We start from the raw sequence: 25,762 nt of genomic DNA on the forward strand, positions 1-25,762 counted from the left end.
TTCAAATTACTTTGTGTGCTTTTTTGACCCTGAAAAAAAAACCTGCAGACTTCAGTGACCTCTTCGGCAGAGTCTTCTATCAACGGCGTGTGAAAAGCACGTGAGTGATATGTGTCTCAATATTGATTCTCTTTCCAGTAGGCAATGCTAACGACTGGTGACAAAATAAAATAAAAAAAGCTCTTCTAATTATTTACAATATTTACGCATTAGGGATGGAAACATCGCCTCTTGCAAGCAGAGGCCATAAATACGGGGTGTTTCAGCAAACACTTTCAAAAAATGTTTAAACGTTGCCTGTTGCTTATAGCACAATTCTACTTCATGAGCTGGTCTACTCGAAGAGGTGGACATTACTTGCACAAAAAATTGAAATGCATAATCGACTAATTAAAAAAATCACCAATTAGGTTTTTAACATATTAATTTAATGCCCGTGTTGCAATTTACAAATTTTAGCCGTGGTATTCGCAAGGCAGATGCACTAGGAACTAATTCTCAGGATGGCACCAGTTTCGAGATATTAATTCCCGAACATTGCGGAGAAATACATTGGCGTTGCAGTTACTTTTGCGCTTACCCGCCGTGGTTGTTTAGTGGCTATGGTGTTGCACTGCTAAACATGAGGTCACGGGATCAAATCACGGCCACGGCGGCTGCATTTCGATGTGGCGAAGTGCTAGAACACCCGTATACTTAGATTTAGGTGCACGTTAAAGAACACCAGGTGGTCTAAACTATTCCAGAGTCCTCTACTACAGCGTGCCTCATAATCAGATCGTGGTTTTGGCACGTAAAATCCCATAATTTGTTGTTTTCATACTTTTCTGCTTTGATGCATAAAACAACGTTTTGTTGAGAAAGCGACTGGCATGCCAATGCATTTTTCCGCAAAGTTAGACAATTAATATCTTGACACTGGTGTCAGCCTGAGATTTAGTTCAAAGTGGATCCGCACTCCACGGCTAGAATTTGTAAATTGCAACATGGACCATAAGGTAATTAGCTAAAGACTTAATTAATTTTGTTCATTAGTCGATTATGCATTTCAATTTCTTGTGCAAGTAACGCCCGCCTCTTCGAGTAGATGAGCTCATGAACTAGAATTGTACTATCTGCCACAGGGCACCTTTAAAAATTTTGGAAACTGTTCGCTGAAACAAATTGTATATAGAATTCACTCAGTAACCGAAATGATGCCAAGCCGGATTCACTCAAAATCAGAATAAATAGAAGTCTAGAAGTCATGCGCAGCAGCGCTTATACTCGGACTCAAAGTACTAAAAAAATTTTAAAATGTGGAGTTTGGCTGGGAAGGCGAAGCAGTATTAGTGATAGCGAAGTAGAAGACAATTACACGAAGGAAGATTCTTACCGTGTAAATCCGCGTAAGGATCGCACCTGTGTAAGGGCCGCACCCATAACTTGACAACCAATATTAAAAAAAAATACATCCAACCGAGAAGCAATCGCGTCCCGTGCGCCGATTCTGATCGGGCTCAACAGTGAATTGTCGCGTGCAGCGTACTTTCGCGCGTCACTACTGGATGTCGAGAGGAGGCAATCGTGGAGGTTTACGGCAGATTTCATACTCGTAGTTGGAAAAATGAGGTCAAATGGCCCGATCCCATGAAAGGCTCGTCAAAATCACGGCAGAAAAGTGTGGCCCTTAGACGAGTCTATACGTTAGTTATAGTGGCCATATAAATTGTAGTAAACATTCACCTAAAATTAAAATAGTAAGCATAGTGGACATAGTGGACATAGTAAGCCCGGACAATGTAAACCTGTAAATACTTCACTGGATGACCTCGAGCACTTGCTTTCACAACGCAAGCATTGTAAAGAACGCCCGCAGCGGAGGCGAATGGTTCGTACAGCCGCGCGATTCACCGCAACTCTGAAAATTAGATTCATCATCATTACCTGCCTATTTTTATGTCCACTACTGACGGCCTGTGTGAGTGATCTGCGATGACCTCTGTCTCTTAACTCTGCAACACTAGGGGCGCAGAAAGGCAGCCCGGGCAAGGAAGACAGCACGCATGAAATTAGCAGCCATCCCTGGTCGGCTTTTATCATTGCACCCACCAGTATGGTATGGTAAAACTTTATTACGATCCCTTGGAACGCGCGTCAGCACATAGCGGGCCGCTCCCACGTCGGTACAGAAAGGCCGAGCCTCTCTGCTGCGTCGCGGGCCCGATGGACAGTGATTACCAACAATTAGATATGGCATGCGGGCCCCATAAGCGTCAGCCGTGCGCAGTTATTCACAGCTACGGCAGAGCTAGATAAGACGCGTGCTCTCCTTCTCATTCGTGTTTGATTACGTGACCTACACAACTAACCCGAATATCGAGCGCGTGGGAAATAATGCCCATCAAGCCGCGATCCTTTTCGGCTCACTGTTACGTGCTTTTTCCCGCACCCACAGGGTATGGGTCGCTCATGTATATGGCTTTTGCATTTAATGCGGAACATCACAGCAACGACAACCACGACAATTTGCCTGAAGTGTCTATTGCTTTCGCCATAAAGCTAGAAAAAGAAAATTATTAGCAGAGGGTATATATATATATATATATATGGGTAGGTTTCGGAAATCTGGTCGAGCCCCAGCCCCCCCCCCCCCCCCTCGGAAAAATGAAAACTTTCCGCCTATGATACAAGCACCGAGAAAAAAAAGAAAAAAAAAAAGGCACAGAAACAGAATATTGATCTTAGAATTGCAATGAACATGCCAACAGTGATATTCTAGTTTTCAAAGCAAACCTTTCTTTCCCTAACCCCCGGGGTTTGGTGTGGCTGCTAATTGGTCGTTCAGCATCTTGCAGCATATATGCCGTAATATTCCGAGAGATGCCCCACCCCTGAAAGAAAGCCCACCCTTGTTTTTGGCAGGATTTACAATTTTTTTCCAAAACATCAAGAAATAGCCCACCTGACATCGGTGCTTTCCCCTCCAGCTCCTACCGACCACGTCCGACCATGTGCGTGACAAGGTCATCGACATGTTGTTTGACATTGAAAGTGACTGTTCTGTTGAAGGTTTTGAGGAAAACTGAACAAGGGCATATTAACAAACCTTCACAACCTTTGGCAACAATGTCCTTTCTTTTCTCAACTTTTCTTGATTACACACCGAAAGTTAGGCCAACCTCCTTTTCACGCAGTGGGCTAGCTCTCGAGATATCGTGGTACATTATATGTGCACCGGGTTCCAGCTCCAGCAATATTAACACTGACAGACAACATAGTGTTAGCGAGCGCACACCTGTTCTGCATGATCACGCAATAAAACCTGCACATATAATGTCAGCTGATGGGTAGCGCCACTTAATGGCATGACAGCTAACATGTTTCTTGGGGCTAGCTTGTGGGACACAGGGTGAGGAACGAGACCAATTTACTTGAGGTCTGGCCATGCACCACCTCTTGGCAAAATACCCAAGAATGGCCACTGCAACCCAATCCTTACTTAGATATGTTGTATTTTTCTGTGCATAGCACCTGTTATTCCCTTGACAAGCATCAAACATTGCCTTGGTCTTCCTGACATTGCTGCATAAACATAAAAATTGTACATTGAGATTACACGTTGCACTGAAAATAAACAAAATTGTAAGGATAATTGTAAATTAATTGTATAGCATTTATTTACCCTTCATTATTGCTTTTTTTTTCACGTGGATTCCAAGATGTGGGTTGGATTTGCACATTGTTTTACAAATGTAGTTTTCCTCGTGTGAGTCTCTCGAGCATGCAACAACTATCGTGGAAGGCTGAGGTACGAAAGGACAGCAACAGTTAAAGTATTCCAGCACCTTTCGGAAAAAGTTTTACAATTTAAGTCAGAAAGTTATAATTTTAGTTTCTTTTGTATAGCAATTAGGCATTTTAAGATCGTTGAACTATTCAAACGGGGCAAAAGGGCATATTTTTTATGAATAAAAATGTGCCAAAATATGGGTATCACACCAGCAATGATAACTAAAGGTGTAAAACAAAACTGGTTTAGTATATAGCCAGTAATATCATTAAGCTGGGCAATGAACCACCATCATTGCCATATCTTAAAGCTGAACAGCATTTTAATAAAAAACTAAAAAAAAACTTTATTGCAAGCTTTTCTCCAGACAAATTATTAAACTTAACCGCACATTTCAAACTTTTCTAGTCCAATGCAAACATTTGTGTATTAAGTACATAAAATTTCGTAGAGAAATGTATGTCACAAAAACAGTTACGAGTGTTCCCATAAAAAGGGGATGTCAACAATCACATTTTGAGAAAAACAAGGTTGAACTTTTGTAACAAATGTTCACGTACAATAGCAAGATATGACATGTCTCAAATCTACCAAGCAGGCTTGGAGACCCTCCTTGGAAGCGTCTCATCTTTGTATGAGCTGCAGCTTACCTTAAATTTTACCCCCCCCCCCCCCTCATATTGTGAAAACCTTCTTTTCGCCTAGTACTTTGCCATCAGTCAAGAAATTGCACAAGTTTGCCTTCAACACACTAAATTGACAAGTCCAAGTGCCAAAAGGCCAACAAACAAGCTGGCAAAATTAAGCATACCCAACGTAAACAATCCAGAACAACATACTTGACGCAGGCCTCTGTTGAAAATTTTAACCAATTCAGAAACATTAATGACCACAAAACACTCCTATTTTCTCTCTCCTAAACCCAAATTTATAGGGTCCCTGAAATGGTTTCGACAAATTTTGTAGACGTGTAGAGTACAGCTACAGTAAAATGTTCGCACCACAATTTAAATTAGGTGTCTCATATTAAGAGAGCTACGGACGATTACAAGTTACCCTCCTCCCTAGTTATGCCTTTTATACTCAATTCGTTTGCCGAGTGATCGGGGCTATGCTCTGCCTTCACTGGTTCTGCGTCATGATGCGATGTCGTATCGTCTACGTCTGGTGTCTTGGAGCCAGTGCGTGAAGCCTCCCCAAGCTAGCCGCCTGGTCGTCGATCCCCATCCAAGCAGCACGCATTGCGAACGTTCTGTCACAGTGCCACGCTTGTTCGGTATTCCAGTAAATGGGTGTTTTGACGGACAGAAGGAGGCGTAAATTAAAGTACCTCCATACTACTACCGCTGTAATGAAGGGGCTTTAGCGTAAATGTGAGCGGTGTGCATGGCGCAGTTTCCAGCCAAACACAGAGCTGCTATTGCTGTTGCCAAGTGTAAAACATTTTAAACATTTAAAAAGAATGTGTTTATGATTATGCCGCTGCTGAAAATTTACACCAGCAGCAAAATAGAATACACTTGGTTACTGCTATATTAGCTCTGTGTTTGTCTGGTTGAGCTCTGTGCCACCAGGTGGCTGCACTGTGCAGGACGTTCATGTTTACACCTCCACTCAACTAGTAAAACGCCCAGACCACTTGCGTTTACGTTTAACCGAGCACCGGACACACTAGAACTCTCTACTGTGGTAGTAATCCTCCAGCATGAAGTGATGGCCACAAATGCGTAGATCGTGGCGCCAATTGGATACTGACAGCCCGATGTGCTGCAGCCACTCGGCTCGCCTGTTGCCTAGCAGAGGGACACGATGTTACAGCTTGACATGTTGCAAATTACTATATTTGCAGCCCACAATGAAACATGGTCCTCGCGAAAAGAAACCCCCGAAACCAACACTGATCGCGCAGCTCGTGTCAACACGGAGCACGTTCTAACACCAGCAGACACTAGCTGTGTGCCAGAAGTGCTTGAGTGTATTGATAAATTGTTGTTTATTCTTTTTCTGTTACATTTTTTTACAGAAACCAATTAACCAACATTCAAACTATTACGAACATTTGTTCATTGTAAAGTTGGAGAAATTATCTGTGACGCAATCTGGCTAGCCAATCGGATAGCTTGCCCAACTGACGTCACGTACGCCAAGTAGGTCGATGATGATGGGGCGGCTCAAACTTAGGGGAGTGGCACTGCTGCGATTGGTAGCGATGTACTATCGACCAAAAAAGTTTACGGACCAAGGGATCTGACAAAAAGCTGAATATCTCCGCAGCCTCAAAACGCCCCCCCCCCCCCCCCCCCCGCCTTGTATTCCCATTTCCAGCCTATACTAGTATATGTGAACAACATTGTGATGTACGGTTTTACTGGCTACTTTTAAAGGCTGCTCGGATATTTAGCGTTTTCTGAGATCTCGTGGTCCGTAAACTTTTTTTGGTCGATAGTACAATTTTAAAACCTTATAATAAATTACACGCTTTACCCGCGTCACTTAAATATGTTATTTAATGATCAGAATGAGCTACCCTAATGATTCATTACATTTGTACAAAATCATTTCAGTGTCCCTTTAATAAAGCAATTCCTATGTGTAGTTATATATTGGGTGAGAATGTGCACTATCTAGAACATAATGCCTTTGGTTTTGGTTACGAATACATACACAAGGGTTGGAAAAATTGGTGGTAACTTTTGAATGGGGTAAGGCGGAAACATAATAATTTTTGCTAAATAATCTTGGTGATTAATTTTTGAAGTGCAAAAAACAGAAAAAAAAGTGTTTTTCTTTAAAAGAAAGTCTGCATTATACCGAGGTTTTCGCCGGATCCTACGTTTGCTTCTTCATTACGTGGCGTAGGTAATCCTGGCGACCACGTGAGCGCGTTAGCGCTTGTGTGTGCGCCGTGATTGGCGTAGCCGTCTTTAATAAAAATTTGGAGGACGCTGAAGCTTTGCCTTCAAGAGTGGAACGTGATAGCGTTCAAAGATCCCGGGCTGCTTATCAGGCTTCCCGGCAATTGCAGCTTTTTCAAGCGAAGCTTGTATACTAGCCTGCGCCAGCGATGCAATGCTAAAAAATTCAGAGGCCTTTCCCTGTCGAGAAAATGGGGGCAAGCGAAGCTTGTGGCAAGACGACATTGTCACAGGCGTTCTGCTTTGTTTGCCCTAAACTCAGGTTCGACGGCTCTTCGCTGACGTTTTGCCTGGGCTTCAGAAGCCCTCACACTAGAATCGAATGACAAGCTTCGCTTACCCCCATTTTCTCTACAGGCGAAGGGCTGGTGATTTTCTCTTTGGGTCCCACATGTGACAAGGGTAGTTCAAGGGCGCATTACAGGTCCCCGTGCCCACAGGGGTATGCGCCACTGAGCTTGGACTCTCTCCGCACTATCCCCAGGATCGGCCCACATGACAGGAGTATGTGCCATTGAGCTTGGACCCATTCTGCACAATCACCAGGATCAGCCCACTTTTCAGCGTGACACCACCACCGCCGACGCTTGTGAGCCTATAAAGCTTCGCTTAAAAAGTATTTTCAAAGGTGGCGACATACCTTAAAGCCCCATAAAAAGCTGAAAAATCTCAGGAAGGTCCTGCTTAAAGAATTTAAATTGTTTGTCTAATATATTTATCTATTCCTTTAAGCACAGCACTGTAGGGTATTGCGGGTAACAAAATCATCAAACAGAATAATTTTATATCACTGTTGCTGAACATGCCAGCGATGTCAAATTTGAATGGTTGTGTGAGCCAACCCTTGGAATCATTTGCTAGCCATGCACCTTGATTACAGCCATTACCACTTCTAGTGAAAAGCTTTCTTATTCGGTTGCCGTGGGCAACTTTAAGGAAGAGAAAGACTTTGTAGGCATTGAGTAGACCTCGTTGTCGAGAACCTTACAGTGTGCATGGTAAAATCCACAAACCTGTAATTAATCACCAAATTTAATGAACCTTGAAAGAGTGGGTTGGCAGCCATTCTATATGTTTGGCCCTTGTGTGAACTGCAGACTTGAGTGATCTCAAGAGCCTTGTTGGTACCAGCTGAAAGACACAGCAAAGATGAAAAGGAATGTGTGATGGTCCTTGCATGGAAACTGTTAAGGGCCTTAATGTATGCCTTCTACGAATTTACATAGACAGGTCACTTGTACAACACCTTGCCACTGGAGAGAGTCACCACTACTTGTGTGAAGAAATCAAGTCACAGCAGCTGGAATTTGTAATGACATTACAGTAGTATCCAACATTTGAAAAGTGCATTTGAGTGTGATGGTGTATGCCACCACCCTGAGTTAAAGGAGAAGCTACTTATCGTCACACCTACATGATATTATGATGGTAGTACATGACAGTAGAACATCGGAAGAAGCACTGACCAATATGTCAGAAATACTGTAGAAGGTCATGCACCTCTGTTGGCAATGATGACAGGAAGACACAATCTGAACTTAAAATGCTTGCCGCAGGATTGCGCACCTATGTTTGTAGCACAAATTTTTTCCTGCCCCACCAGCCAAAAACAACCCTGTCCATCCAATGCATCGTGGTTCACACCCCAACCACTCGAATGCTGTTTACCCTGAACGAGCTCACACAACCACTTTTCAGCAGTTCTTTTTTTTTTTTTTCTACAGCCAAAGACTGAATTACCTGATCACCCACTTTGCCATGATGAATGACCACATTCTCTTCAAAGACTCGGAAACTAATTGATGTATCATGTTTACTGCCATTGTAATCCCACCCCTCACGTAATGCCCTATGGCCTTCGAGGTATGAATAAAATAAAATAAATAAAGACAACTTGGGCCACATGCCCTGGTTTGATGCTTATAGATCACATGTATGTATTTTTCTACATACACATCACTTTTGGTGGTCCATCTACACAATGGGAGGTGCAAACAAATAGACAAAAGTGATTGCATCATCTGCAGAAAGGTGCATGCATAGAATGGGAGGATGTGTTTTAATTCTTAGGGTACTTGACACACTACCCGGAGGCTAGCTATCAATGTTTTTTTGTATCTAACCATTTTCCCGCCTACCTAGGTCAGTGGTGGAATGGGTAGCGCACCCTGAGGTAACAGAGATCGAAACCAACCACTGGACCAACTTGGGTCACTGAGTAGGTTGCAATGTGTACATACGACTTGAACGAACCTGTCTGTAGACGCGGGACTGGGTAGGTACCACTGTTTGAAGAAACTCTTTGATGTTGGAGTACTGGGTATGTGCTACTGTCTCCAATGAACTGCTTTGATGCCAACTTAGGTTACTGGGTGCATGCCGCTCTTCCCTGAAAACCTTTAACGCCAACTTGGGTAAGAGGTATGTACCACGGGGAATGTGCAGTTCTACAATGACAAAAATGATCCCTTGAACTTATCCGATGCCGAGCAGAATCGAACAAACCTCACAAGGGATCCTCGAGGACCCGACACGTTACCAGGCTGCGCCACAAATGCACTGGGTACGTGCCGCTTTTCAATGAACGACACCAACGCTTTAGCGAGCGGCACTGGCCATGTGCCACCCTTCAATGAATCTCTCGCCAACTATGTACCATCCAGTGTGCGGCAATTGAGGGAACAATTCTGAGCCCGCCCCACTCCGAGGCCACGTGCATACTTCACGGGAGTGTCACAAGATGGTGCAGCAAGCCCAGAAAGAAGCACAGCCCGGTTGGCGCACGGTGCATTTATTGGTGTTCCAGTGTACCGGCGCCCCATGCATTACAGACACCACACGCAGGCTTCACAACGGCGGTATGAGACGACGTCGAGTGTTCTTATGGAAGCACAAAAGAGAAGTAGCGCTGCAGTACATGCCTCATACTCACCTCATTTCAACGGTGGCAATTCACTGTGTAGCTATATTGACTCAATGCAAACACATTACTGTCAACAGTCTTTGAGATGGGCTCTGATCCAATTTTTACACTGCAGTCATATTAGCATTAGAAAGGTGAAGTGATCAAAATCATTCAAAATGCAAGTGACCGTATTTAAACAAAACTACTGCAATTCAATGTAGCTAGTATATAGCAAATAGTTATGTCTCTGCTCTTGCTTCGAGATGCAACAAAAAAAGAAAAGGGTATGTGATGCTCGGGTAATAACCGTGCTAAAGACACTGCAACCATAGTAATGCTTCCCCTTGTTTAGTTGAGAAACGCGAAATTATAACAGCACGCCTCAGTGTCCACAGCATGAGAGTTGTGGCTTTGTGCAGGCAGCAAAACATTCATTTAATTTACTGGCAGCTTGAAATGTGGTGCCCAAATGCAGTGCACACATATGGGCACCAGTAAATATTTATTGCAGACAATTTTTTCACCACTGTGGTATATTGAAAAACAGGCCAAGCAGTGTCCGTTTTTCTGACTTATGTCAATAAGCGTGCAGCTGAATTCTTAAGGTTTTCGAATGGATGAAGAAAGCTCATTGCAAAGGCATCTTTGCAGTTTTGAAGCTGAGTTGCTGAACAAATTACAAACAGCGCAATATGCCTAAATGAAGTTCCGTGCCTAAGCCAATGTTGTAATAAGTTTGACACAAACAGCGCAAATTCGTAGGTCTTACATAGGTAGAGGAAGTTAGGATTCTGGTGCAGCACTAACCGCTGGTGCACCGACACAACATGTACTACACAAGAGCAGCAACAGATCGGAGACGCAGCACACTTTTATATGCAATCCAATCTGCGTTTTGGACACAAAGGCTATCACAATGGCCAAAAGAGCAATTTCGATAACTCGAAGGCGCTGTTCAGCTCGGCTCACTGCTGATCACGCAAAAGCGAAACTCAACGGTTAAAATACGAATGAAACCATGACGTACTCGCCGTGCTTCTGGGCCGAACCCGTACACGATTTCATGCGCCTTGCACAAGCGGCGTCAGCCACGCACACTCATACACAGATTCGGTACAGGACCTTGCGCTGCCTTGCGCGGTTTGAGTTGTTGATCTTGGCAAACACGTGATGCATGGCGTAGCAGTCCGCCCTTCTCGCTGTAGATATTGCAGTGCGCCGCGCGCTGGACGGCAGCGCTCGATCCACTGCACCGTCTTTGCCTTCGAGCAGCCAGCGCGTGCCGTCCCTCACGCCACCGAGAAGTCGCAAGCTAAACAGGAGCTCGTTACGTGCGCAACTACGCGAACGAATCACATCAGATCACACTTCAGCTAAGCCATAATATTTTGAAACACGTTTTCAATGTACCATTTTTTCTTTTAAAGAATACTAGAATTCACTCTATATGCTAGAATAGGTCGTGTCCAAAACCTGACTTCTAACTCTCGAAATCGCCTTCGCCGCATTAAACCAGCAAAAGCATAGCCTTAAAGATTCGCATTTTAAATTTAGAGGGCGCCACCACGGTAGAAGAATATGGGAGAGATGGAGCTATGATGAGAGATGTGTGTATGAACATGGCCTTTGAGATTTGCACGTGCTAGCAGGTTTTTTTTCTTTGACTGTTTCCGGGCTGTCCCCATAGGTTCTAAGTAGTAATTATTCCAATGTGAAAGAAAAATACGAAGGGTAAGCAAAATAAATAAGCAGGAAGGGAAGGAGAAAAGGGTCAAAAGTACACGAGAAGGTGGTGTCCAAAACCTGACTTCGAACTCTCGAAATCTATGGCTGGACATTCGCACTACGGTGGCTAGATTCGCACTAGAGTGTACATATTTTAGTACACTCTACCGCAGCCGTGGCCTAGTGGTAGAACGCCCGCCTCGGCTGCGGGAGGCTGTGGGTTCGATTCCCACCGCCGCCGGGCACCCACTGGTTCAAAAGGGTACAGCGTACCCCGGCCTGGCGTTCGGCTTCCTTCAGGGGTGATACGCTTGGGAAAGGAGCCTGCGCCCTGAATTCCCGTCGAAACCAACGTGAGCACGGAAAAAAGTGGTGTCTGGGCCGCTCCCATGGCGGTCATTTCCCATGTGGCGCCCCAAGCACCTATTGAGGTGGGGGCACCTTCGGTATAGTTTTATTTATTTTTTTTATTTACAGTATACTGCGGTCACGAAGGACCATGCAGGTGGGAAAATATACAGTTTCAAATTCACAAGCACAGATGGAGCCGTAAGGCACTCAAGCTCACAGAAAAGGGAAACAAAGCAATCTTACGCATATCTAGAAGTAGAACAGCGCAGCCTGTCAAGATAACAAAATAACACAGTTCATAGTAAGTGACGCATACTATAAGAATAAAAGTAAACAAAAAAAGAACTCTTCCCGGAATACGTCGGGTGCGTAAATACAGTATTTGCAAATTATGAAGTAGGACTGCATCAATAAAGCACGTAGTGAGAAAAACGACGAAATGCAAAAGTGAAAGCGAAAAAAAAAAAAAAAAAAGTCACATGAACATTCAGTGGTTTACTGCATTTCTAAATCAGTAAGTAGCGCACTTTCAAATGCACTTGCAGATTCTAAAGAAACAATATTTTCAGGCAGCGAATTCCAATCAGAAATGGTTCGTGGAAAAAAAGAGTACTTAAAAAGATTAGTGCGCGTTTGATAAGAAAGTAGATTATGTGAATGTCGATTTCTCGATGTACGTGACAAAAATGGCTGAATAAATGCACGCGCATTCACATTAAGTCTGTTGTGATAAAGCAAGAATAAAAATTTAAGTCTTGATATTTTCCTGCGCTGCTCTAAGGTTGGAATCTTATTTGCCAGCATTAAAGATGATGGTGAATCTGTTCTCTTATATTTGTTAAATATGAAGCGTACTGCTCGCCTCTGTACCATCTCAAGCCTTTGCTTATCTTTTTTGTAGTGGGGATCCCAAATTACGCTCGCGTATTCAACTTTAGGCAAAACGTAAGTTTTGTAGGCGAGAAGCTTTGCATCGGGGGGCGCGTTTTTCAGTCTGTGCCTAAGTAGGCCAAGTTTGCGAGTAGCTGCTGTACAGATGTTTTCGATGTGGGAGGACCATGTGAGTTTGTTGGAGATCGTCAATCCCAAATATTTGTACTCTGTGGCTTCTGCGACGGTGCCAGTATTAATTTTATACGTGTATAAGAAAGGTTGTCTTTTATTGCTTACGCGTAGCAGTACAGTTTTCTCGGAATTCAGGGACATTGACCATGTTGTGCACCATTCGTGGATTTTCGCTAGACTAGAGTTTAAAGAAATTTGGTCATTTTGGCATGTTACCTTTTTGAAAATCAAACAATCATCGGCAAAGAGCCTAATTTGCACATCAGGACTCACAGCTGCGGTTATATCGTTCACATACATGAGAAAAAGAATTGGTCCCAAGACGCTTCCCTGAGGCACACCAGACGTAACTGGCAAGCGCGTGGATGAGTATCCATCAACATCAACAAACTGAGTTCGGTTGGATAAGTACTGTTTTATCCAATTTATAATAAAAGATGGTAGGCCAAATTTTGAAGTTTGATTAGAAGTTTACTGTGGGATACACGGTCAAAGGCCTTGCTAAAATCCAAAAAGATTAAATCAATCTGACCGGCCAAATCGAGGGTTAAAGCGACCTCGTGAATAGTGGTAGTAAGCTGTGTGATTGTTGAAAGGTTTTTACGAAATCCATGTTGGTGATCAGATAGCAGCTTATTATGTTCAAGAAATTCGGTTATGAAATGTACGAGTATGTGTTCAAGTATTTTGCAGCAGGAAGACGTCAGAGATATCGGGCGGTAGTTTTCTTTTTTTAAGCGGTCTCCTTTTTTGTGAACTGCCACTACCCGGGCGATACGCCAATCATCTGGAATGATAGCTAGCTTCAAACAGGAACGAAAAATCGCAGTGAGAATGTATGACACAGGCTCGGCATACCGGCGCAAAAAAGCATTGGGAATGTTGTCTGGGCCGCCTGAAGATCTTTCTTTAAGGTTCAGTAAGAGAGAAAAGATACCTTCTACAGATATAAAGTTATCATCAAAATCTGATGGCCCAAAGGACTGGACACCGCTTTCGGCTGGAGAGAATACAGAATGGAAGTATTCATTCAACACGTCAGCTACGCCACTAGGTTCCGTTATAAGCACATCCGCTTCTTTTATTTTATCTATTTGTTTAGATTTAGTGCCGAGAAACGCCAGAACTTTTGAGGATTTGTTTTAATAAAACTAGGCAAAGTAACCTCAAAATATTTGTTTTTTGCGCAAGACAGCACACGGTGTAATTCTTCTCGAAGTTTACGCAGCGATTCATTATTGACGACCGTTTTTTTTCTTTGCTCGTTTAAGCTTGCGCTTCAAATGAATAATGTTTCTATCAACCCAGGGGTTGTGGCGATCTGACTTAATACGCCTCGTAGGAACAAAATTTTCAATGCACTTTTGAACAGTTGCTTTAAACATATTCCACAAAGTAATACCATCATGGTCGCGCAAATTATCTGCTAGTTCCCACAGCTCGTCGAGAATAGTGTCATCACTCGCCTGATTAAAGTTTTTGACAGGTTTGCTCTTTGGCCGAGTTTTCACGCAGTTATTAGGGTGCAAGAAAAAAGAACTAACTTATGGTCCGATATACCAGCCTCTACACGAACAGCATAATCAGTAATGCTTCTGCTGACAAATATAAGGTCTAGTATTGCGCCGCCCCCCTCATATTCACGGGTGGTTTCATGAACAACTTGAACCAAGTCCCTTGTCAACATTATATCTTGTAACGTATTGTCGAGCAAGTGAAACGTAGTGCTGCAAGCCCAATTGATTGATGGCAGATTAAAATCGCCAGCCATAATTAGTGTTTCGTTAACGTTCGTTGTCATGTAATCTGATAAGGACAGCAAGAACTCAGCGGGTGAAGACGGAGGTCTGTAGACCGCACACAGTGTAAGTGCATGTCCCCAGCAGTTTATCTTTAAAAAAAGACTTTCATGATTTTCTACTTGCGGTAGTAATGCAGCTGATAGTGTGTTTTTCAAGATAACTGCGACGCCACCTCCCCGTGACGTGCGATCACGACGGAAAATATGGTGCGATTTGTCAACTATTACTTCGTCTGGCACGCCATCATGCAGCCAAGTTTCCGTTATTATCGTGATATGGGGATCGTGGCTAAGAAGGAGGCACTCGATTTCGTTTGTTTTGTTCACTATGCTACGAGCATTAAGATTAAGTATTCTAAGACATTTCGGCCTCGCGCATGCGTGATTTCATAGAGCATTTGACTTTGTGTTCTGGCTGAGTTTCACTGATTTGCTCCTTGCCTCTGCGCTATCGCGCGTAATTGCCTTCGGTGCAAGAACTGCTCGATCGTTTCCGTCCTCATCCCACATGTAAAGTACACCATCTACTTTTAGTTTGTCATGAATAAGAGTAACCTTCTTGCCGTTTGCCCTATCTTCTTTCCCGGACTGCCACAGAAGCCGTCGCTTATGTCGTGTCGAAGAACTGTAATCATTACTAATCGATATATTAGTGCCTTTCAATTTTCTTACATTCCGCATTATGGTCTCCTTTTCTGTGAAGTCTTGGAAATAGACAATGACTGGCCTATTTTGGTGACCCCTACCAAGACGGTGAATTCTCGCCACCGATTTGCAATTGTGTCCTAATTTTCTGCCAAAAAGATCCGAAATCACCTTCTCTCTTAACAATTGTTCATCCTCTCCGCTTTGTTCTTGAATGCCATAAATGACGAGGTTAGACCTTCGACTACGGTCCTCGAAATCAGTAATTTTTTCAGCCTGTTGGCCCAGCCTTTGAATATACGTAATTATACGTAAGAATATACGTAAGTATATTCTAGGCACTTCGGGTTGAGGTCAAACACCCCTTTCCAAGCGTTCAGGTCCCATAATGGCCGAGCACCAGGCCGGGAGCGCGCTTGTACCTATTTTACCGGTAGGTACCCGGCGGCAGCACGGCAGCACTTGCCTCCCACAGCCGCGGCGGATGCTCGTCTACATGGCCGTCTGTGGTTGGACAAGAGGCGCCCAGGCTCCTTTCCCAAGCGCGTGCGTCTAAATGTCGTACAAAAATCCCTCACGTTACTTGATCCTAGGCACCTAGGGACACGATCATTTAGGGACTTTTGAGAAGGCGCGATGGTGGCGCCAAGGGACGACAGCATGCGACGGGGTGTTCGTTCTCGGCGTGATCGTTCTCTGGCCCGCGCCGACCGCGCGTTGTTCAACATTGCGTGTGTGATTGTGCTTGCGTTGCTTGTGAATTGGTTGTAGGTTCTGTGTTACTTGGCGGAAAGCCGTGAGTAGTGCTTGTGTGGCAGTGCGGCTTTGGCCTCGGTGAGCTCTGGCAATACAGAAGCTGCGTTGTGTGATCCGTGTTCCTTGACAATGCGGAGGTGGTGACGATTGAAATGTCGAAGTGGCGTCGCCGTGTCCGCCTTTGCATAACGGACGTCGAGGGATGTGCTGCTCTCTACAAGTCACAAAAATGTGACTGCGTCGACCGCCCACGGTTCAGCGCTGAATGTGTGGTTTGAGTACGTGCTTGAAACGAGTGGCGCAGCTGTGGTGCCCTAATTTCGCACAATTGAGACGCGTGCTTTTGTGCAAAAAGAGCAACAAATCGTATCTTAACCCGCTGAGACGATGCTACAATGTCAACAATGCCGTGCATGTTTATTATGATGGTAGTCTCTACAGCAAGCAAGCGTGCAGTGCAGCTATGCTGTGAATATAGCCTCAACTCGAATGTGGCGTTTGCAGAACCCTTATGTTTGTTTCTGCTTTCAAACAAGCTGTATGTTGTTAGGATTGTCACTCACTGCTCACATGAGACATGGGAGTCCATCGTGTGGGTTGGGGCTCAGCACGAATGTGTGGTGAGGGGGTGTGGAGTTGGTGGCTGTGTCAGGTGCCTCACTGAATTTTGCCATTGGAATAAGCTCAATGTAGGACACACCCTATACCTGATGGCTCACTTTCACGGATATTGCCTTTTTTTCCTTGAAATTTCCAGCCTCAGGACGCGCCTCACATTATATTCGGGTTCGTGACACATATAATCACAATAAATTTTTCTTTAGGAAAGACCAAAAGCCGCCTGTTGCATCATATTTGTGGTCGTGTTACTTACATGCAAATCCAGTACTTTCAGTGCCCATTGACTGACTGAGGGGTGCAGGACTTTGGCAGTGGTAGCAGCACCAAAGCAGCTGCCCAAATGGTATACCCTATAGTGTTAGATTTCTTGTGCACATGGGTGTACTGTGAAAACACGTGAAAGGAATTCCACAGTTGCTGCAGCATCACGTCTGGATCTGTGGAGGTTGTTTGATCACATGTCTGAACTTCTGTTGTCACTGAGCGGTTCTTTGATCATTAGCTTAGCTGTCTGTTTTCTACATATTATATTACAGCAATGGCGTCAGAGTAGCTGCAAAAATGGGATTTTGCTGTACAATCGCAGGTTGGTTGCTTTTCTGACTGTTACATTGCTCTATTTGCTGCAACTGCCGCCAAATGTTGCTTTACAATGTCTGGTGAATGCCTTAAACATGAACCACATTTGGATGATGCTTGTGAAAGTATAACATACTCCTTGTATGTAAAGAAAACTATCACACCGGTAGGTGTGGTGGAGTCACTGATGAAATAGAAGTTGAAAAATGAAAGTTCTCACAAAATTTGGAAGTGTTCATGGCGCTTGCCATCAAAAATGTGTAACAATCCAAGCAAACATAAAGATAACCTACCTATCCTGAAGAATATGAAAGTGATGCGTCAAGTTGTCAACTTAAAGCTTGATATACTGGTGCCGATCAAGGAAAGAGTTGAGATTATATAGAAGGATTCGGTGCAATTCATGTTTAATCAGCTTCGCAATCTTGTCAAAATGACCAAATAAAATTGTGACTTTTAAGAGATTGCCATGATAACGTGATGAGGTTGCTGGCATTATTTGGTGCTTGGGAAACAAAGCATCACAGGTATGTGGTGATTGAGCTTCTCAAAAAAAATTAGGTCTGCCACTTATCTAATGAATTGAACACATAAACCACTGAAAGAAGTTGAGTGTGCAAAGGCAAATGGCTACAGCTATATTTGCACAGTAATAGAAAAGTTGTAATCGGGCTGATGGTGCACAGGTGATGGATGTATATTGCATGTTCGAGGGCTTAATTTTTCATGTACTCATTTTTGTTTTCCTGTTTTGTTTCCATGTGCCTTAGTGAGTGGAATGCCTGACTGCAGACTCCAGTCATTATGTACAATTAATGAAAAGTAAAGTAAATTTTTCTATGGAACTCTTTTTTTGTAACTTCAGTTGCAAATGACGCAGTTGTCCCTACTCTGCACTGAATGGTGAAGGGGGGGGGGGGGGTGAGCGCATGCAGGCACCCTATTTACTGGAGCTTTGGGGCGCCCTCACCATGGCTGCTCACATGCCCATTTTTCTGGCTGTAACAACCTAGAGTCAGTGCACAGGTGTTTTTAACGTTCCAGGATTAAGTAAACTTGACGTCACTATGCACAAAATTTAGATAACGACAGCCCAAGATGGCAACTGCCATGAACTGAATATAAAATTGCCTATAAGCATGCATTGTGCAATTGAATGCCTGTGAATTCTGTAATGCCACTTTCATGAAATTGACTGGCATGGTTTGGTTGAAACTGAAAACATGTTCGATCCTCAGTTGTAGCAGACTCACTTCACTATAACATATTTGATAATGCAGGTGCAGATTGTGAAGGAATTGAAGCGGATGTTACTCTTGGTGAGAATCAGTCATGCTCATTAGAAATTATAGCTAAGGCTATATATACATTACTTCAGGTGAGATCGACTAATGTTGAGATAGAAGCTCAGCTGTGGCACATAGGTACAGGCGAATAAATTTAGAAAGAAAAATTCTGGCACAACCCATTTCATGATGATGCCGATGCTAATACGATAGCATTGAAGTAATGTAGAGACATTGTATTGCCACCACAGCGATCAGTCATGTATGAGCCGGGCTCCTCTCTCACGAGTCCCTCTGGACATGCTACGCCTGTTAGCAGGGTTGCCGCTAAGTCGGTGCTTGACATTCGATTCGAATCTGCCCAGCACCTAAGAAAATGTTTTTTGTCATTGGTGAGCGGCCCGGCCCATGCCTCGTGACCTATTTTTGTTTCAAACTGGGTGTCCTCAGCACACCAGCCCCAGTGCTCTACCCATTTTACCATGGATTACCCAGTGACCCAAGTTTACAGAAAAATGGATAAAGACCCGGACAGACAGGAAGATAGGATATTCCACACTTTTCAGGGTCTAAGAATGATAATTCTAGGCAATATACACAACTGGCCTGTTATGGATACGTTGCCGGCATTGCAGGAGAACAATTTAGAGCTTCTATTGGTAAAACCACAACAATATACACAATTTTGATTTCACAAGAAACAGTAGTGCCATCTGGTTTATGTATTCATCTACATCACAGGCTCAAGAAGGAGTATTGCGTGGAGGGGGGAGGGCATCGCATAACAAAGGAGCGAAAAAGTAATACAACGTTAGAAATATAAACAGCGACACAAGATCAACGCAATAAATTGAAAAGAACAGAAATTGTAAAATTCTACCATTAGAAAGCTGGGTTATACAGTGAATAGTACGACTGCATAATTACATAAAAAAGTTACATACACAAGAAATAGAAACACTTGAACACTACCCAAACATACTGATTTTTTGCCTGAAGGTTACAGTATTGTTAATGTCAGCAATGTTATCGAGAAGACCATTCCAATGCCTAATGGCACGTGGCAAAGCAGACAAGTCAAAGGCATTAGTTCGACCAAAAATGTGCTGGACGCTAAGGCGATTGTGCAAGCACCTAGATGTGTGGGATGGACAAACAAGAGGCAAGGTAGACGACTGCTCACTATGAATGATTTTATGTAGCAGACAAAGCGACACTACATTCTGGCATGATTCCAAGGATGGTAGTGACAATGACAACATAATGTTAGATACACTCAAATATTGGTTGCAATCCCTGGCGATTAAACGTGCAGCACAGTTTTGGCTATACTCAAGAATGCGGATTAGATATGCCTGGTGAGGTGACCAAATTGAACCTGCCAATTCTAGTTGGGGCAAGAATAATGTTTGATATGCAAGCTTTCTTGTGAAGGAAGGAGCAGCATGAAGGTTGCATTTTTGAAGATTGATGATCAAAGCACTTGTGTATATGGAGGTTAATCGATAGTACATACAACACTGCGACAGTGCAGTCGAGACATTGCAGTAGTGAAAAAATTTCAGAGCACTTATCAAACAAGGACATGTATGCAAACAGCAACACAACACACATGGAGATGAGATGCAGTGCAACAATGCCCTTGTAACCTACAATGTGTGGTTACTCAATATTTAGAAGCAACGGCACTACCACTAGAGCAACTAGAAGTGTTGTGCACGGGTGACGAGTTGACCGTAGTAGCAGCAGAAGGCACAGGCTGTGAACTTGCGGGGCGATCAGCTGTTGCGACAACAATGAACTGTAGACTGCCTAGGTCGAAGGGAACACGGTACGTTGGCCTGTTGGCTCTTCACTGATGTTGCGTAAGGGCCTATAATTTGTGCAGAAAGCATGTGGCCATCCATGGCTCAATCACAGTTGTATGGTTGTGGGTGCCGATATTGCTCTTAAATTTTCCAAAAATGCGGGCATGACCAACTTAGTCATCTGCAGTTTCACTTTTCTGTCACCACCAAAGAACACTGCCAATGGTGCAGTTTTTTGGTAGGCTTAACATCTTTTAAAAGCACCTTAAAAGAACATTACCAAGAATTTCTCATCAAATTGACAAAACACAAATAACAAACCAGCTTAGCTAGCCTCCCCATTTTGCAAACAGAATAGCAGCTCACTTTGAAGAAAATGGGCCCATATTGTCATCATGCTTACTGAGGGCATGCAAAGCGTGGAATGCCAGATTGGGAGCAGTACTGGGGCACTCCTGACAATCTTCTCATGGTAGACATTGTCTTATAACGCATGTATATATGCTACATGTTTTTAATGTGAGAAAAACTGCAAAGCTGGAGGGCAGCATATCGCAGCACCTTCGCCATCGGCGTCTGTCAAGCAAGGACTGGTTACGTAAATATTATTGCGTCGACGCTACCGAATAGGGCGGGCACAGAGGCGCCGCTCCAGGGCGCCGGTTCGCGAACTGGCCGTTGCCAAGACGCCGACGTGAATTGGATATTTCGAGTGTCTGCACAGCACGGATTTCACGGCGTTCTGCCACCACAGCTGCACCACTCGTTTCAAGCACAGAGCACAAACTGAGGCCTCATGGCGTTCTGCCACCACAGCTGCGCCATTCGTTTCAAGCACAGTACTTGAACCACACATTCAGCGCTGAACCGTGGGCGGTCGACGCAGTCACATTTTGATGACTTGTAGAGAGGAGCACATCCCTCGACGTCCGTTATGCAAAGGCGGACGCGGTTCGCTGAACTGCGCTGCCGAGGCGCAACGCCACTTCGACATTTCAATTGTCACCACCTCCGCATTGTCAAGGAACACTGATCACACAACGCAGGTTCTGTATTGCCAGAGCTCACCGAGGCCAAAGCCGCACTGCCACACAAGCACTACTCACGGCTTTCCGCCAAGTAACACAGAACCTACAACCAATTCACAAGCAACGCAAGCACAATCACACACGCAATGTTGAACAACGCGCGGTCGGCGCGGGCCAGAGAACGATCACGCCGAGAACGAACACCCCGTCGCATGCTGTCGTCCCTTGGCGCCACCATCGCGCCTTCTCAAAAGTCCCTAAATGATCGTGTCCCTAGGTGCCTAGGATCAAGTCACGTGAGGGATTTTTGTACGACATTAGATGCACGCGCAATGAGGCGCTCGCGCTCCGTCATTTTCATACGGCGGAACTACCGTGGCGCCCCAAGCGCAGTATGCAGGTTGAGCGGGGGATGGTTTCGCGGCAGCGGCCTGAGCGCTCATCGCGGCACTGCACAGGAGAGAGAATGAGGTGCGCGTGCTCCGTCATTTTCATAGCACGGAACTACCGTGGCGCCCCCAATGGAGTATGCAGCTGTCGCACGATCTGTCGTGCGCGCCGCTCGTGATTCCTAGAGGAGAGAAAGGGGGGGGGGAAGCGAAGGAGAGGAGAGAGAGGGGGAGGGGACGCGCATGCGCTGTGGAGGTGTGGCGCGCTGGCGTCGCTCCGTACAGGATTCCTAGAGGAGAGAAAGGGGGCAAGCGTGTCTGACCTCTGACAAGTTAAAGGCATTAGTTTGACCAAAAATGTGCTGGACGCTAAGGCGATTGTGCAAGCACCTAGATGTGTGGGATGGACAAACAACAGGCAAGGTGGACGACAGCTCACTATGAATGATTTTATGTAGCAGACAAAGCGACACTACATTTCGGCATGATTCCAAGGATGGTAATGACAATGACAATGTAATGTTAGATACGCTCAAGTATTGGCTGTAATCCCTGGCAATTAAACGTGCAGCACAGTTCTGGCTATACTCAACAATGCGGATTAGATATGCCTGGTGAGGTGACCAAATTGAACTTGCCAATTCTAGTTGGGGCAAGAATAATGTTTAATATGTAAGCTTTCTTGTGAAGGAAGGAGCAGCATGAAGGCTGCATTTTCGAAGATAGATGATCAAAGCACTTGTGTATATGTAGGTTAATTGATAGTATATACAACACTGCCACAGTGCAGTCAAGACATTGCAGTAGTGAAAACAATTCAGAGCACTTATCCAACAAGGACATGTATGCAAACAGCAACACAACACACATGGAGATGAGATGCAGTGCAACAATGCCCTTGTAGCTTACAATGTGTGGTTACTCAATATTTAGAAGCAGCGGCACTACTACTGGGGCAACTAGAAGTGTTGTGCATGGGTGACGAGTTGACCGTAGTAGCAGCAGAAGGCACAGGCTGTGAACTTGCGGGGCGATCAGCTGTTGCGACAACAATGAACTGTAGACTGCCTAGGTCGAAGGGAACACAGTACGTTGGCCTGTTGGCTCTTCACTGATGTTGCGTAAGGGCCTATAATTTGTGCCGAAAGCGTGTGGCCATCCATTGCTCAATCACAGTTGTACGGTTGTGGGTGTCGATATTGCTCTTAAGTTTTCCAAACATGAGGGCATGACGAACTTAGTCGTCTGCAGTTTCACTTTTCAGTCACCACAAAAAAAAAAAAAAAAAAAAACACTGCCAATGGTGCACTTTTTTGGTAGGCTTAACATCTTTTAAAAGCACCTTACAAGAACATTGCCAATAATTCGCCATCAAATTGAAAAAACGCAAAGAACAAACCAGCTTAGCTAGCCTCCCCATTTTGGAAACAGAATAGCAGCTCACTTTGAAGAAAATGGGCCCACATTGTCATCATGTTTACTGAGGGCATGCAAAGCCTGGAATGCCAGATTGGGAGCAGTATTGGGACACTCCTGACAATCTTCTCATGGTAGACACATGCTAGGCCTGTAGATATGCTACATATTTTTAATGTGAGAAAAACTGCAAGGCTGGGCAGCAACATAGCGTAGCACCTTCGCCATCGGCGTCTGTCAAGAAAGGATGCCTGGCTACGTAAATATTAATGCGTCGACAGTACCGAATAGGGCGGGCACAGAGGCGCCGCTCCAAGGCGCCGGTTCTCGAAATGGCCGTTGCCAAGACGCCGACGTGAATTCTATATTTCTAGCGTCTGCACAGCACGGATTTCATGGCATTCTGCCACCACAGCTGCACCACTCGTTTCAAGCACAGTACTCAAACCACACATTCAGCGCTGAACCGTGGGCGGTCGACGCAGTCACATTTTTGTGACTTGTAGAGAGCAGCACATCCCTCGACGTCCGTTAAGCAAAGGCGGACAAGGCGACGCCACATCACGGTTCGCTGAACTCCACTGCCGAGGCGCTACGCCACTTCGACATTTCAATCGTCACCACCGCCGCGTTGTCAAGGAACACGGATCACACAACGCAGATTCTGTATTGCCAGAGCTCACCGAGGCCAAAGCCGCACTGCCACACAAGCACTACTCACGGCTTTCCGCCAAATAACACTGAACCTACAACCAATACACAAGCAACGCAAGCACAATCACACACGCAATGTTGAACAACGCGCGGTGGGCGCGGGCCAGAGAACGATCACGCCGAGAACGAACACGCCGTCGCATGCCGTCGTTGCTTGGCGCCACCATCGCGCCTTCTCAAAAGTCCCTAAATAATCGTGTCCCTAGGTGCCTAGGATCGAGTCACGTGAGGGATTTTTGTACGACATTTAGATGCACGCGCAATGAGGCGCTCGCGCTCCGTCATTTTCATACGGCGGAACTACCGTGGCGCCCCAAGCGCAGTATGCAGGTTGAGCGGGGGATGGTTTCGCGGCAGCGGCCTGAGCGCTCATCGCGGCACTGCACAGGAGAGAGAATGAGGTGCGCGTGCTCCGTCATTTTCATAGCACGGAACTACCGTGGCGCCCCCAATGGAGTATGCAGCTGTCGCACGATCTGTCGTGCGCGCCGCTCGTGATTCCTAGAGGAGAGAAAGGGGGGGGGGGAAGCGAAGGAGAGGAGAGAGAGGGGGAGGGGACGCGCATGCGCTGTGGAGGTGTGGCGCGCTGGCGTCGCTCCGTACAGGATTCCTAGAGGAGAGAAAGGGGGCAAGCGTGTCTGACCTCTTGTCTGGACTGTCGGTATAACAGTAGTTCTGATTTACCGGTAGAGAGTTCAAGGCCCGTGTTTGAAAGAGTCTTCCATAGCATCTAACGCGCTTTGAAAAGAGTGTTCCTGCGTGGCTAGCAAGCCACTCGGCGCCCAGATCGTGATGTCGTCCGCGTAAATGGCGTGACCCACGTTCTGGATTGCAGCGAGGCGAGTGGAGAGTTTGTGCATGGCTATATTGAATAAGAGTGGGGAGAGGACCGAGCCCTGCGGGGTGCCGCAGTTGCCTAGCTAGTAGGGCCCTCGCGAGATCGTGCCTAGTCGGAGGTGTGCCTTGCGATCCGCGTGGAAAGATTTGGTGTAGTCATGAAAACGCTCACCCAGGTTAAGAGAGGAAATCTCTGTTAGGATGTGTCTATGAGTGACACTGTCGAAGGCAATGGGGAGGTACAGTGCGAGGATGCCTTTCACGTCACCAGTCGTGTAATCAAAGATTGCTCTCTTCAGCAAAAGCATAGCGTCCTGTGTGGACAACGCCTGTCTAAAGCCGATTAGGTTGTGCCGAAAGAGCTCCTTGTTCTCAATATGTTCAGTGATCCTGTTATGTATCGCGTGCTCCAGCACCTTGGCGATGCATGATGTAAGGCAGATGGGCCGCACGTTGTTTAGATGTGGGGGTTTGCCTGGTTTGGGTATGAGTACCACTTTTGTAGTACGCCAGTCTACCGGGACCTGTCCAGTTTTCCATACCTCATTGATTTCGACCGTGACTATGTCGATTGCCGTATCATCTAGGTTCCTAAGGAGTTTCTGAGTCCTGCTCAGTTCCTTCTCAGTTCTAGTTTCTGAGTCCTACTGAGTTTACAGTCCTACAATCAGTCCTACAATCTGAATGGCTTATCTCCCATTCAGATTGAAGAGAACATGTCTGATCTCTGATTCGGTGAAGGGTTGGTCTAGATCAGGTGCCGAGAGTCCCATGTAATTTACATGCTCTACCGGGCGATCCCCATCTTTGGCGAGGGGGAGATATGTATTGCCGTATCGCGGCAATGCAAGCCCGTTTATCGCAATCTGAAGTGCGCATGCTTGTGCTGATTCACAGAGAATAAAAGCAGCCACGCTATCTTCAATAAACGTTATACCATTACTTGCACCTACTGAGTCTGTTGTTGCTACTCGCGGTACAGCAGTGGCGACGAGGATGGGATATCATGTAAGCGTGGTCTGCGAATGACTGGATCGAATGATGGCATCTCGCCCACCGGTTTTCGACGAGACGGCGAGCAGCTGGAGCACGTACAGGATACGGCTGGGAACTTATTTTGAAGGCAATGGAATTACTGACACGGCCAAA

The 25,762-nt window shown here is 45.2% G+C and overlaps 2 long non-coding RNA genes across 3 annotated transcripts; one reads left to right on the forward strand and one right to left on the reverse strand.

Moving 5' to 3' along the window:
• Positions 1-2,964: 2,964 nt before the first annotated feature.
• Positions 2,965-11,092, reverse strand: LOC125941898 (uncharacterized). Of its 2 annotated transcripts, none has more exons than XR_007464670.1 (3): positions 10,620-11,092; positions 7,701-7,818; positions 2,965-3,564 (listed from the first exon to the last, which is right to left on the reverse strand). It is a non-coding gene; the product is annotated as an uncharacterized LOC125941898 (long non-coding RNA). The 2 variants fall into 2 exon arrangements; XR_007464671.1 differs by lacking the exon at positions 2,965-3,564 and adding an exon at positions 3,612-3,785.
• A 4,724-nt stretch (positions 11,093-15,816) lies between these two features.
• Positions 15,817-22,494, forward strand: LOC125941899 (uncharacterized). The gene is made up of 3 exons (XR_007464672.1): positions 15,817-17,875; positions 19,759-19,918; positions 22,400-22,494. It is a non-coding gene; the product is annotated as an uncharacterized LOC125941899 (long non-coding RNA).
• The last annotated feature ends 3,268 nt before the right edge of the window (positions 22,495-25,762 follow it).

The sequence above is a fragment of the Dermacentor silvarum genome, unplaced genomic scaffold (assembly GCF_013339745.2).
Source record: "Dermacentor silvarum isolate Dsil-2018 unplaced genomic scaffold, BIME_Dsil_1.4 Seq579, whole genome shotgun sequence".
NCBI classification, from domain to species: domain Eukaryota; kingdom Metazoa; phylum Arthropoda; class Arachnida; order Ixodida; family Ixodidae; genus Dermacentor; species Dermacentor silvarum.